General features: G+C 42.5%; 1 pseudogene; it reads right to left on the bottom strand.

Moving 5' to 3' along the window:
- Positions 1 to 1,586: 1,586 nt before the first annotated feature.
- LOC144691219 (uncharacterized) lies at positions 1,587 to 3,079 on the bottom strand (annotated as a pseudogene).
- Between the last annotated feature and the right edge of the window lie 11,489 nt (positions 3,080 to 14,568).

Raw genomic sequence — 14,568 nt, 5'->3', positions numbered from 1 at the left:
TGCAACATTTACGAACATACAAACATATGAACATGTGAATTAGGAACAAGAGTATGCCATTGGGCCCCTTGAGCCTGCTCTGCCATTCAATATGATTGTGGCTGGTCTGAATTAATTTACAGCCAATCATTGATAGTCAGTTCAGTGAGTCAGTGTGGAACTCAATAAAACAACAAATTCTATTTATATAGCAGCTGTAACATGAGAAAACAAGGAAATTCACAGATTTGTTGGTTTGTATGAAAATCAAACCAAGTAGAATTGTTTAATCTGACTCACCTTTCAAACTATCTTATTTCCTTATATTCAAGGGTACGGTAGCATAACTTGTAGAGACATAAGTTCAAATCACATGATGGCGGCTGGGGAATTTAAATTCAATTAATTACATAAAAATATAGAATAAAAAGTTAGTGTCAGTAAGGGTAAAGATGAAACCACCGAATTGATATAAAAATCCATATGGTTCACTAATATCTTTTAGGAAATGAAATGTGCTATCCCTACAAACCTGGCTTATTTATGACACCAGGCCCACAGAAATGTGGTTGACTTTTTACTTTCCTCTGAATGGTTCTCGCAAGATAAAAAGTGGCATTCAAGGCAGTGACTCACAACCACCTTCTCACGCAATGGGCAATTAATGATGGTCTTGCCAGTGATGTCCATATCTTGGGAACAAATTTTAAAAAAAATTTAATTATTGGAATCACTGCTATGAAGCCCAAAGAATAACAACATAAAAACAGGAGTTATAAGTAAATAAATAAGAAGTATTTAAAATGGAAAGGTTCATCATATGTTTATACAACAGAAACTCACTCACAAATGTTGCAGGTGCTATGAATTGTACAGGAAAAATAAAGTTGAAGTACTGTTAATAATATCTATTTAATTGGATTTTGTTGCAGTGCGCTCATTATGTGTGCCGGTTAACTTAGTTGGCTAGACAGCTAACGTGTGGATCAGATTAATGCCGACAGCACAAGGTTTGATCTCTCCCTTCCAGCTGAGGTAGACTAGGGGCCTATCTCCTCGCCCTACCTGTAGTAAAAATCACAGCACATAAAAACGAGGTTCAGTGAAAAATCACCGAAGACCTGGCCTTCAGGCAGAGAACTTTTATGACTGAGTTATTATTGAGACATTAACACTTAATAGCTACTGAAGATTACATCTGCTGGGGCCTCTTTACCATTAAGTTGATTAAGAAGATTTCTAAGGAAGTCTCGCAATTATATTGTGCTTGATCCCATCTCTTTGAAACACCTCAAAATAGTTTGCATGCAATCAATTATTTTGAAATACAGTGACCATTGTATAACCAAATGCAGCAGCCATGCTGTGAAAAAAATAGCATTCAATAGGTATGTAATTCAATTGTTGATCATGCCTCTCGTTATGTCTTGTGGTTCCCAGAAGTGGGAAAGCAAAATCACACTTGTATACTCAAATGCTGGGGCTTTATCGAATGTATTTCTCGGCTCATACCATGTGCTGCAGGCACTTGTTGCCTGGTACCCTGACTGTAGTGCACTAGTGAGTGATGGTTACATAAGCATGGATATATAATTCCTAAATCATATTGGATAATATAACAATATAACATCCCTTTCTTAAATTATGCCTTCATATATCAATATAACTGTTCCAATTATTAACTTTCTTATTTTATGTCTTAACTAAAGAAAATTAACAACCAGCTTTTATAATTTAGCTAAAACCTTTAAGGGTCTTTTATAGCTTGTTTTCTTTACTCAAAAACATTATTTACAGTTTTGGTTAGGTGGTAAAATGTTACGCCCCATCTTCTGAGCTAAAGCAGCACACTGCTGTCGATCCTCGGCCTGGCAGTACTTCTGCTTAAGCTCTGCATTACGATTCTGCAGCAGATGTTTCTCTTCCAAACATGCGCCTGTCTTCCATCAGTTTTTCAGCTTCCTGCTGTGCCCACTCAGCTTGACTTTTTGCATTTCATATTTCCTCTTTTAAACGCTCCAGCATTTCTTGCAGTGTTTTATTGGTCTCCAGTAAATCATTCTCCAACTGTGATACAGTGTTAAGCTGCATCTGCCGTTCACTAATTTGTTGTCTGAACTCAGCATCATTACCCTTTTCTCTTTCAAGTTCTTCTATTTGAAGCATGTGTTGTTGAAGTTTTGACCTGAGGTTCAGGATCTCCCTCTTGGATGTCTCCTCTGCTAACTGTATGGTTTGCAGATTCTCTTCTGTATGCTCCCTTTCAGCTTGCCACATTGTGCTCAGCCTTCAGTCTTTCCAAGTCAGCAAATTTATTCTCTAGTTTTAACTTTTCATTTGGAGTGTTGTAAATTTCTAGAAAATGTCTTCTTTAGCTGCCTAAACTTTCTAAATTAGCTCTCTTTCCTTTTCTGTCAAGAGCCCTTTATGGCTTTCAATATTGACTTTGAGAATTTCAGTATCTGACTGCAACTCGTTCATTTGGCTTTGCGTTTCAACTCTCACAATGATGGAATTTACACAATCTGTAGGTTGTGTGTCTCTGGCAAACATTTTTTTATCTTCCATCTCTTGGTGCTCTCTTTCAAGCATTCCTTTCAGTTCTATTGGTGCTTTACTTGAGGGACAAATCATTGATTTGTTCTCTGGATCAATAGTGATGTGACATTCAAAGTCTTCAAAGCATCCAACCATCTGATCGAAACACTCTGGATAAATTTGGACCAGATCTTTCCTGCTTCTGTTTGCAAGGCATTTTTCAAAAGGCGTACTACCTTCAACGTTTACTGGGATGAACTGCAGCTATTAGCAACTGTTCAATGCCAGGATAGTAGGACCATCTGTTTCTGTGACATAGAACATGTGGTTAACATCTTTTCCTTTGTGTACTTCTCTAACTCGGACCGTTCCTGTCGAATCTCAGCTCCCCATTGAGCCATTAGCATGAGTTGCTTGGTTTCAGAGCATCTTTCTTTGGATAACCATTTTATTTCAAATTTTCAGGGAAGACCTTCGGGTATAGTCTGAGTGGGATGGTGTTACTCCGTGCTCTAGCATTAAGCTTCAGCTTCAGCTTTATGGCTGTGGGCTTATTTCTCATCTTCTTCTTGAATGGTTGTGTGAATTTCTTTTTTCTGGGAACTGTCTCATGCAGCCATTTCATGCAGTGATATGCTTCCTATGTCTCCTGTGTCCTCAAACTTATTGCTATCTTCTGAGGTATGGATGTTTTGCTTTCTTTTCCTTTTCATTCACTCGGTTGCTCTGCCTTTGGTATTTCCTTTACCACCTCCTTTCTTTGCTCTGCAGGTCTTTTCCCAGCTAGTTATTGGGCTTTCCACAAGCTCTGCAGTTTGATTGATATGCAGGACTCTTCCTTCTGTCTGTGAACTAATGTGGTCATCCACGGCTTCTGCACATCTTTCTCACTGTCTGATGTCTATTCTTTTGTTGCATTTACCCTGCTCCCTTTCCCTTGACATAACTGAAGTCTATTTGTTTGGGCAGTCAATGTCTTCATCTGTCTACTCGTGGCTTCATGTGTTCTGGCAGTGTCAATAGCCTGTGATATTGTAAACTTGCCCTGTCCAATTATAGATTTTTATACATCAGGGTATGCAGAGCCCCAAATGAGTTAATCTACCAGCCTTTCATCTGTCTCTGAATTGACACTTGCTGGCGACGTTTTTCAATCTTGCTAAGGAGTTGCTAACAGGTTCAACTGGTTCCTGTCTCAAGCTTTGAAATTCATATCGGTGGATCTGATGGTTTGACTTTGGCCTGAGATGTGTGCTGAGTTTCTCAAAAGTTTTGCCTGGGTTTTTACTGTCATCCTTACTGAGCTATTAAACAAATCTAAACTTTTCTCTCCTGCCCACACAAGGGTGTAGCTGACCCTTTCCTTCTCAACAATGACTATTAGAAGCTACTAAATGTCAATCCTCACTTTTTGAAACTCCTCAAATGCCTTTATGATATCATCATCCTCCCCTTTCATCCTGAGCTGGAGCTGTATATTCATTACTTTAGCGGCGGCCATTTCGTTTTCATGTGAGTCACTCAGTTTTTTCTCTCTCTGGCACTAATTCGCATTGTTTTTTTCTCAATCTAATTGAGCATTTATTTCATTCATACTGCTTGCATTTTACTCACTGACACCTGCAGCCACCTATGTCCTGTGGTTCCCACAAGTGGGAAATAATCACACATTTAAACTCAAACGTTGGAGCTTAATTAAATGTGTTTCTCAGGTGCCTTGGATGGATTGTTGCTCAGTACCCTGACTGCAGTGAGTGATTGGCATTCTCGATACTTACGTAAGCATATGCATGACCATATAGTTCCTAAATTTTATTGGAATAATATTACAATATTCCCTAAAGTTAAATGAACATTTTAATTGATAGTGTTAGAGTTTTTAAAAAACATTTATCCAGAAAATTACTGCCCCAAGATTCCTCAGGATGCATTCCTAGTAATTATATTGCCTTCTCATGCCCTCCGACACAACCCCTGCTAGAGTTTGCAGGGTCATTAGGAGGTCACTTAATTTACTTCCAGCTAACCAGTGCCTCCACCACAATGGATGCATCTATAGTGCCCATATGCTCCCTGTGGTCAAAAGATTTTGCACCTGCCTGCCACTGGGTGGAGAGTTAGCAGTTTTATTTTGTCCCAGTTTCTGAATTTGGACTGTACAGAAACTTATTCAGCAAAATCACATTTGCTCATTGTCTTGATTTGGGTTTGTTAATTTTATTACCCTGGTGCCAGGCTAAAGAACATCACTGAGCAGAACATTTTGAGCAGGAAAGGGGAACAGTCGAATGTTGAATGGTCCATGTGAGAGCTAATGACAGAGGAAGCAAATATTTTGAGGTACTGAAGTCAGAGTTTCAGTACTTGGGGAGGAAGTTAAAAAGCAGAAACTCCTCTCTGCATTACTTCCAGCTTCATGCATTAGAGGCTATGGGAATAGTAAATAAAACAAGTTAACACATGGCTGGAAAAAAAGTGCTGGACTGAAGACTTCAGGCTACTGGGGTATTGAGACTATTTCTTGGCAGGAGTATTTATATAGCTGGTCTAGTTAAGTTTCTGGTCAACGGTAACCCCCAGGATGTTGATAGTGGGGATTTTAGAGAACTCAGAGCTAGCAATGCCATTGAATTTCAAGACAAGTTGGTTAGATTCTCTCTTGTTGGAGATGGTCATGGCCTGGCACTTGTGTGGCATGTATGTTACTTGTCACTTATCAACCCAACACTAAATGTTGTTCAAGTCTTGCTGTATGCAGTCATGGACTGCTTCAGTATCTGAGGGGTTGCAAATGATCCTGAATACTATTCGTTCATCAGCAAAATAACCTACTTCTGACCATATTTTGAAGGGAATGTCATTGATAAAGCAGCTGAAGATGGTTGGGCCAATGATTCTACCCTAAGGAGCTCCTACAGGTGCCCGGGAGCTACGATGATTGTCCTCCAATAACCACAACGTTTGTGTTCGGTATGACTCCAACCAGAGGAGTGTTTTCCTCATAATTCTCATTGACTTCATTTTTGTTAGGGCTCTTTGATGCTACACTCAGTCAAATGCTGCCTTGATGTCAAGGGCAGTCACTCTCACCTCACATCTTGAGTTTAACTCTTTTGTCCATGGTTGAACCAAAGCTGAAATGAAGTCAGGAATGGAGTGAATCTCAAATTGAGCATCATTCAACAGGTTTTTGCTCAGTAACTGCTGCTTGATAGCACTGTCGACGACACCTTTCCTCACTTCGCTGTTAATTGAGGGCAGCCTGGCGGGGTGGTAATTGGCCAGATGGGATTTGTCCTGCTTTTGGTGAATAGGACAGAACTGGGCAATTTTCCACATCGCTGGGCAGATGCCGTGTTGTAGCTGTACGGAAACAGCTTGGCTAAGAGCATATTCTGGAGTACAAGTCTTCAATGCTACAGCTAAGAGTTTGTTATAGCCCAAAGCCTTTTCTGTATCCAGTGTCTTCACAAGAACATAGGAACATAAGGAATAGGAGCAGGAGTTAGCTATTTTGCCCCTTGAACCTGCTCCACCATTTAATAAGATTATGGCTGATCTGATTGTGGCATTTACTCCATTTTTTCCTGCCTGTGCGCACCCCCCCCCCCCCCCCCCCCCCCCCACACACACACACACACACAAAGCCCTGACCCCCTTGCAGATCAAAAATCTGACTCTCTCAGCCTTGAATATATTCAATGAACAGGTCTCCACTCCTCTCTGGAATGGAGAATTCCAAAGATTATCAACCCTCTAAGAAAAGAAATTCCCCCCATGTCCATCTTAAATGGAAGGCCCCTTATATTGAAACTGTGCCCCCCCTAGTTCTAGATACCTCTAGAAGGGGGAATATTGTCCCAACATCTATCCTATCAAGTCCCCCTCAGAAGCTTATATGTTTTATTAATATTAAAACCTCTCATTCCTCTAAACTCATGAGTATATACCCAACTTGTTCAACCTTTCCTAATGAGACAACCCCTTCATCCCAGGAATCAACCCAATGAACTTTCTCTAACAGCCTTCAATGTAAGTACATTTTCTTTAAATAGGAGACCAAAATTGTGTGCAGTACTCTAGAAACAATCTTACCAATGCCCTGTACAATTGTAGCGAAACTTCCCTACTTTTATACTCCATCTCCATTACAATGAAGGCAAATATTCCATTTGCCTTCTTAATTACCTGCTGTACCTGCATGCTAACTTTTTGTAATTCATGTACGAGGACACCCAGGTCTCTCTGTACTGCAGCACTCTGCAGTCTCCCTCCATTGAAATAATATTCTGATTTTCTATTTTTCCCACTAATGTGGACAGCCACACATTTTCTCCAAGTTGAGACGTGGAGTGAATCGTATTGTCTGAAGCCTGACATCTATGATGGTGGGACTAGCAGGTGGAACAGCCATTAGGCACTTCTGGCTGAAGTTAATAGCAAATGCCTGTCTTTTGTACTGACTTGCTGGGCTCCACTATCATTGAGGATGCAGGGGTTTTTGGAGCTTCTTCCCCTGGTTAGTGTTTAGTTCTCCACCACCATTCATGGCTGGATGTCGCAGAACTTTAATCTTATCCATTGCTTGTGGGATTCCTTTGTTCTGTCTATAGTATGCCACTTCTTTTTTTAGCATGCATGTAGTCCTGTGCTATAGCTTCACCAGGTTGGAAGCTTATTTTAAGGTATGTCTGGTGCTGCATCCAGTATGCTCTCCTGCTCTCCTCATTGAACCAGGGCTGATCCGTTGGTTTGCTAGTAATGCTAGAGTGAGGGATGTGATGGGTTGTGAAGTGACAGGTTGTGGTACAATACCTCATGGGTGCCCAGTTTTGAACTACTAGATCTTTCCTTCAAAATCTCGTGACTGTGAACTTCTCAGCTTAAGCTTTGGCCTCACTGCATTCATGCTCAGTGATTTAAAAATCAGGAACATCCCTGGTTTCTAATGGTCACCTACAATCCTTGTCCTGGCTTTGGGCAGACACAGAGTGCTTTCTTCCAGTCTGCTCCCACAGCTGCTTTCCAGCTCCTGATAGACTCCCACTCTTTCTCTGCACAGTGATATACTTTGGCACAGTAGGATACAGTCTGGCACAGTGGTATACAGTAGGGAGGGAGTACCACTCCAGCACAGTGGCATACAGTCAGCAGGGAATTGCCCTGGGAGTCCTCAATATTGACTCTGGATCCCATGAAGCCTCATGGCATCAGGTCAAACATGGGCAAGGAAATCTGCTTGTTGCCACTTAATGTCCGCCCTCAGCTGATGAATCCATGCTCCTCCATGTTAAACACCACATGGAAGAAGCACTGAGGGTAGCAGGGGCACAAAGTGTACTCAAGGTGGGAGACTTCAATGTCCATAACTAAGAGTGGCTCAGTAGCACCACTATTGACTGAACTAGTTGAGTTCTAAAGAACATAGCTACTAGACTGGGCCTGCAGCAGGTGGTGAGAGAGCCAACAAGAGGGAAAAACATACTTCAGCTCCTCCTCACCAATCTTCCTCTGCAGATACATCTGTCCATGATAGTATTGGTAGGAGTGACCTCTACACAGTCCTTGTAAAGACTAAGTCCCATCTCCTCATTGAGGATCCCCTCCAACATGTTGTGTGCCATTACCACTGTGATCAATGGGATAGATTTCAAACATATCTGGCAACTCAAAATTGGACATCCATGAGGTGCTGTGGGCCTCAGAATTGTATGCAACCACAAACTGTAAACTTATGGCCTAGCATATTCCCCACTCTACCAATTAATATCAAGTTAGGGGATCAACACTGGTTCAATGAAGAGTGCAGGAGAGCATGCCAGGAGCAGTACCAGGCATACCATCAATGAGGTGTCAACCTGGTGATGCTACAACACAGGACTACCTGCATGCCAAACAGCAGAACCAGCAAGTGATAGACAGGGCTAAGTGATGCCATAATCAATGGATGAGACCTAAGTTCTGCAGTCCTGCCACATCCAGTCGTAAATGGTGATGGACAATTACAGAACTAACTGGAGGAGGAGGTCTCACATATGTGCTCATCATCGATGATTAGGAAGCCCAGAACATCAGTACAAAAGACAAGGGTGAAGCATTTGCAGTCATCTTCAGCCAGAAGTCCCGAGTGGATGATCCATCTCAGCCTCCTGAGGGCCCCAGCATCACAGATGCCAGTCTTCAGCCAATTCGATTCACTCCATATGATATCAAGAAATGGCTTAAGGCAATGGATACTGCAAAGGCTATGGGCCCTGACAACATTCTGGCAATAGTATTGAAGACTTGTGCTCCAGAACTAACTGTGCCCCTAGCCAACCTGTTCTTATACAGCTACAACACTGGCATCTACCCGGCTATGTGGCCCAGGTATGTCCTGTCCTCAAAAAGCAGGACAAATCCAACCCAGCCAATTACCGTCCCATCAGTCTACTCTCCATCGTCAGCAAAGTGATGAGAAGTGTCGTCAATAGTGCTATCAAGCAACACTTACTCAACAATACCCTGCACACTGAGACTCAGTTTAGGTTCTGCCAGGGCCACATAGCTCTTGACCTCATTACAGCCTTGGCCCAAACATTAACAAAAGAGCTGAACTCAAGAGGTGAGGTGAGAGTGACTGCCGTTGACATCGAGGCAGCATTTGACAGAGGGTGACATCAAGGAGCTCTAGCAAAACTCAACTCAATGGGAATAAGGAGTTGGAGTCATACCTAGCACAAAGGCATGTGATTGTGGTTGATGGAGATCAATCATTTCAGTCCCATACACCACTGCAGGAGTTGCTCAGGGTGATGTCCTAGGCCCGAACATCTTCAGCTGTTTCATCAATGACCTTCCCTCCATAATGTCAGATGTTCAGCATCATTTACAGCTCCTGAAATACTGGAGCAGCCTGTGTCCAAATACAACAAGACCCAGACAGTATTCAGGCTTGGGAATCATAAGTGACAAGCAACATTTGTGCCACACAAGTGTCAGGCAATGACCATCCCCAACAAAAGAGATTTAACCATTGCCCTTGACATTCAATGGCATTAACATCACTGATTCCCCCACTATCAACCTCCTGGGGGTTACCATTGACCAGAAACTGAACTGGACTGCTCATATAAATACTGTGGCTACAAGAGCAGGACAGGGGCTAGGAATCATGCAGTGTAACTCACTTTCTGACTCCCCAAACCCTGTCCACCATCTACAAGGTGCAAGGTTGGGGTGTGATGGAATATTCTCCATTTGACTGGATGAGTGCAGTTGCAACAACCCAAGAAGCTCGACACCATCCAAGGCAAAGCATCCCACTTGATTGGCACTACATCCACTACCTTCAACATGCACTGCCTCCACCACCAACCCACAGTGGCAGCAGTGTGTATCATGTACAAGATGCATTGCAGCAACTAACCAAGGCTCCTTCGACAGCATCTCCCAAACCTGCGAGCTGTACCACCCATAAGGACAAGTGCAACAGATGCATGGGAACACCACCACCTGCAAATTCCCCTCCACACCATTCTGACTTGGAACAATATCACTGTTCCTTCACTGTCAGGTCAAAATCCAGAAACTCTCTTCCTAACAGCAATCTGGATGTTCCTGCAACACATGGACTGCAGCAGTTCAAGGAAGCAGCACACCACCACCTTCTCAAGGGCAATTATGGATGGACAATAAATGCTGACCTAGCCAGCAACGCCCACATCCCATGAACGAATAAAAAGAAAACCTCCCTGTATAGTTTAGCTCCATAGAAATGAGGCATTCTTGAGATGTTCCCAACAGAAATCTAAATTAATTTTTTTTTTACGCTCAGAACAAGCCTTGGATTCTGGGATTACATAAATAATTTATATCTCCAATGGTGTTAATGGCCCTCTTTCTAAACTTGCTGGTTCCACCAAGTTGTTTACAAAGTTGCTTTTAGCTTCTTTGATCTGGGAGCTACATGAAAAATTTAAACCCCTTATTGAATTAACTTTAGACCTGCTGTCCCTACCAAGTTGAGATGGATTATCTATTGTTTAAGTCTTCTCACTTCTAACTCTGACCTTATTAAATGAACACAGGTTACCCTTTGAACTGTAATTACCCCAGCCTGTTTGAAATACACATACTTAAGGGTTGTTCACCAATTCCTCAATCAGATGTTTCCATTTATCTATATTTAAATTGTAATTCCTAAAACTAAAAGTTATACCTCTCAGACACATGAATTAAGAGTTTAGGTATTCACAAAAGGTCAACAGGTCTCTTTTGCCGGTTTTCTCACTATGTCCCGCAAGCCCAGTCTGGCAGCTATGTCCTTCAGGACTCGGCCAGCTCGGTCAGTAGTGGTTCTTCTGAGCCACCCTTGATGATGGTCAGTGAAGTTCCCCACCCAGCATACAATCTGTGCCCTTTCTGCCATAAGTGCTTCCTCCAAGTGTTATTGCTGTGGCTCAGTTCATAGCACCCTCGCCTTTGAATCAGAGGGTTGTGGGTTCATGTCCCACTCCCGGAAACCAAGAAACTGTGATTGTACTCGAAAGAGTTGCAATCTGTGACTGTTGATAACTCGAATATATTCCTCCAAGTGTTATTCAATATGGAAGAGTACTGATTCATCAGCTGTGGAAAGGTGGTGGGCAGTAATCAGCAGGCGGTTTCCTTGCCTGATGCCATGAGACTTCATGGAGTCTGGAGTCAATGTTGAGAACTCCCAAGGCTAATTCCTCTTGACCGTATACTACTGTATTGTTGCCACCTCTAGTGGGTCTGTCCTGTCAGTGGGACAGCACATATCCAGGGATTGTGACGGAGGCGTCTGGAACATTGGCTGTAAGGTATGATTAGGTGAGAATGATTAGGTCAGGCTGTTGCTGGAATAGTCTTTTGGACAGCTCTACCAATTTTGGCAAAAGTCCCCAGATGTTAGTGAGGGTGATTCTGCAGTTTTGACTGGGCAGGCTAAACCGTTATCATTTTTAGCACCCACATTGATTGCAGATGGTCTGTCTGGTTTTATTCTTATTTGACTTGGCTGTAGTGGTTTGATAAAACTGAATGGTTTGCTAGGCCATTTTAGAGGACAGTTCTATGTCAACCACCTTATTGTGGGTTTGGAGTCTTTTGTAGGCCATGTCAGGTAAGGATGGCTGATTTCCTCCCCTGAAGGACATTAATGAACCAGAAGTGTTTTTATGACAATCTGGTAGTTTCATGATCATCGTGGCCGAGGCCAGCTTTATTAATTAATTGAATTTAAATTGCCATGGTGGGGTTTGAACTCAAGTCTCCAAAGCACTAATCCTGCCCTATGGATTATGAGTGCAGTAACAAGAATCAGAGGCAACATAAAGAAACTTTTTTTTTTAAGAAATGAGGGTGATCTAGAATACATAGGCTGAAAAGCTGATGAAAGTAGAATCAATAATAACTTTCAAAAGGGAAAGAAAATTACTATGGGAAAGAGCAGTGGAGTGGGATTAATTAGATACTTCTACCAAACCAACCTTCTGCATAGAATGATACAGCATCAAAGAAGGTCAATCGGCCCAACATAATTTTATGATTCTATATACATTTAAACAAACAACCCCATAGCTTTCATTCGAAAAAAGGGAAATTTGGCCCTTATTTTATTAACCTCTCAGAAATGTTTAATTTAATCAGAAAGTTTAAGGAAGGTTGATTTGACATTGAGTTGAAACATTATTTTTAATGAAAGGAAATGTAATTAATCTTGTATATCACAGTTGAGGAGTCTTATGTCCAAAGAAAATATAAATACCGACTCCAAGATGTGGTTCAGAGTTGTTTTTGATTAACACAATGACCTCAAAGAAATAGAAGATAGCAGCAGTTTATTTATAGTTCTCAAATACCAGGATTAAAAGCTACTTCAAACATGTGAAAGTTGACCTCTACAACAAAACATTTAAAATAACAGTGCCCAAATTGTGAACATTAGAAACTTGCAAACTAAGTTTGAATGTGGTACATTTTTGTTGGCAGCTTTTTGTTAGCTTTCTCCAGTCAACAGATTGCAAGTCAGAGCTTCACAATCACTGCTTGTTCTACGCATCACTAAGATAAATTGTACAGCACAAAAATATTTTAATATCACATGTTGTCATTCTCAGGCACCAAATTAATAACATAACACACTTAGAAACATAGGCCTGAATTTTCAGCCCAGCGGGCGGGCACAATTGGCAGGCCCGGGACCAGTCGGGAAATGGACCACTGACTGAGATCGGCCCCCAACCGCGATTTCACGCTGGCTGGTCAATTAACGGCCAGACAGCACGAAGCACGCACTGAAAGGATCAGAGCTGCCGGAGTGGGGGTGGGAGGAGGGCGGGCAATGTCATTGACTCGGGCGCGGGCAAACGCTGACAGAAAGCTCCCTGAAGGCAGCGAGCTGCCTCAGGGACCTGAAGAGCTGAAACCCAGGAAATTAAGTTTTTAAAATCAAGGCCAGGACTTTTACCTCGTTGGGCAGGCGCGGGCCCAACCCAAACGAGCGTAAAACGATGTGCGATGATGTCAGGCGAGCATCCCGACATCATCGTGCACTCACACGATATTTTAGTGGGCAGGCGCGCGCAGGCGTTGGCAGCGTGCCCGCCGACTTAAATATCAGAGTCACATGAGGGGACATGTTTTTTAGCACCTGAAAATTCATTACTTTTATTTTTTTATATCTTCCTCTCCCTGAGGCAGCTCTGCGTGCTCGCCCTCCTCTCCCCCGACACAGGCACCGCCAAGCGCTGAAGTGCGTGTTTCACGCTGGGTGGGCCTTAATTGGCCGGCCTGTGTGAAATCGCAGTTGGGTCCCACTCGCAGGTGGCGGTCAGCTTCCCGACCACTCCCGCTCGCCCCCGCCGAGCCCACCCAATGAGGGCAAAATTCTGCCCCAGGAAAGAATGTCCAAGCATCACAATCAGGCACCTGAACATATAGATTATAAAAATACTGTCCATAGCTTCCTATTTTTACTTTATTTAATAATGGAAACCTCATCCCGTACTTGGATGAGGTTTGCTGAAAAATGTAAAGGTCACCTGGCCGATTTGCCCATCTGCCAACCGTAAGTCGGACGGGCTATGTAAAATGACAGATAATTGTGCCATTAATGGGCTTAATTGCCCTCTTAATTGTCGGCGGGCGGGCTTTCAACTTTTGCACACACCCACCAGCTGAAACATCGTGCGAGCGCGGTATGACGTCGGGATGCTCACCCAATGTCATTTCACGCGATTTCACGCCCGATCGGTTGGGTGCGCGCCCACCTGATCAGCGTAAAATTGAGCCCATAAACATTTTTATGAACTGACTGATTCAAGTCTTCAATCATATTATTCCATTTCTAAAAAGTCATTTGTCCATTATGTAGATATTAGTGTAGTGATGTTCTTTGGTTAACATTCCTGAAACGGTTCCAATATGGAATTAACGGGGCATAAGAACTAACTAATCTTGAACCAGAAAAGGGTTACTGTGATTTCTGATTTTCTGTAATACCAATTAAATCTTTCTTAAAGAAGTTCAGCATTATAAAGGTAGAGCAAAATGCAGCAAAATATGTTTTAATCCGAGGCAGAGCGAAACTCGTGGCGATATCTGAAAAATTTGGAATGTTGGCTTTTCAAAAAACTTGCAATGAAATAACTGAGGACACCAGGGCCAGAAATGCAGTTGAGCAGTGTTCATTCTTCAGGTGAGCAGAAGAAGACATTTCGGCTCATTGTGTCTGCACCAACTCCCTGAATGAGCAATTTGCTTAGTGCCATTCTCCTGCCTTCACCCCGTAATCCTGCATGTTCTTCCTTTTCAGATCACTGTTTAATTCCATTTTGAGTGCTTCAATTGAACCTGCCTCCACCACACTCTCAGGCAGTGCATTCCAGATCCTAACCACTCGCTGCGTGAAAAAGTCTTTTCTCGTATCGCTTTTGCTTCTTTTGCCAGTTACTTTAAACCTGCACCCTCTCATTCTTGATCCTTTCACAAGTGGGAACAATTTCTCCGCATCTACTCTGTCCAGACCCCTCATGATTTTGAATA

Source organism: Cetorhinus maximus, chromosome 2 (assembly GCF_964194155.1).
Source record: "Cetorhinus maximus chromosome 2, sCetMax3.hap1.1, whole genome shotgun sequence".
Lineage (NCBI taxonomy): Eukaryota > Metazoa > Chordata > Chondrichthyes > Lamniformes > Cetorhinidae > Cetorhinus > Cetorhinus maximus.
This window is presented reverse-complemented; position numbering and strand designations above follow the sequence as displayed.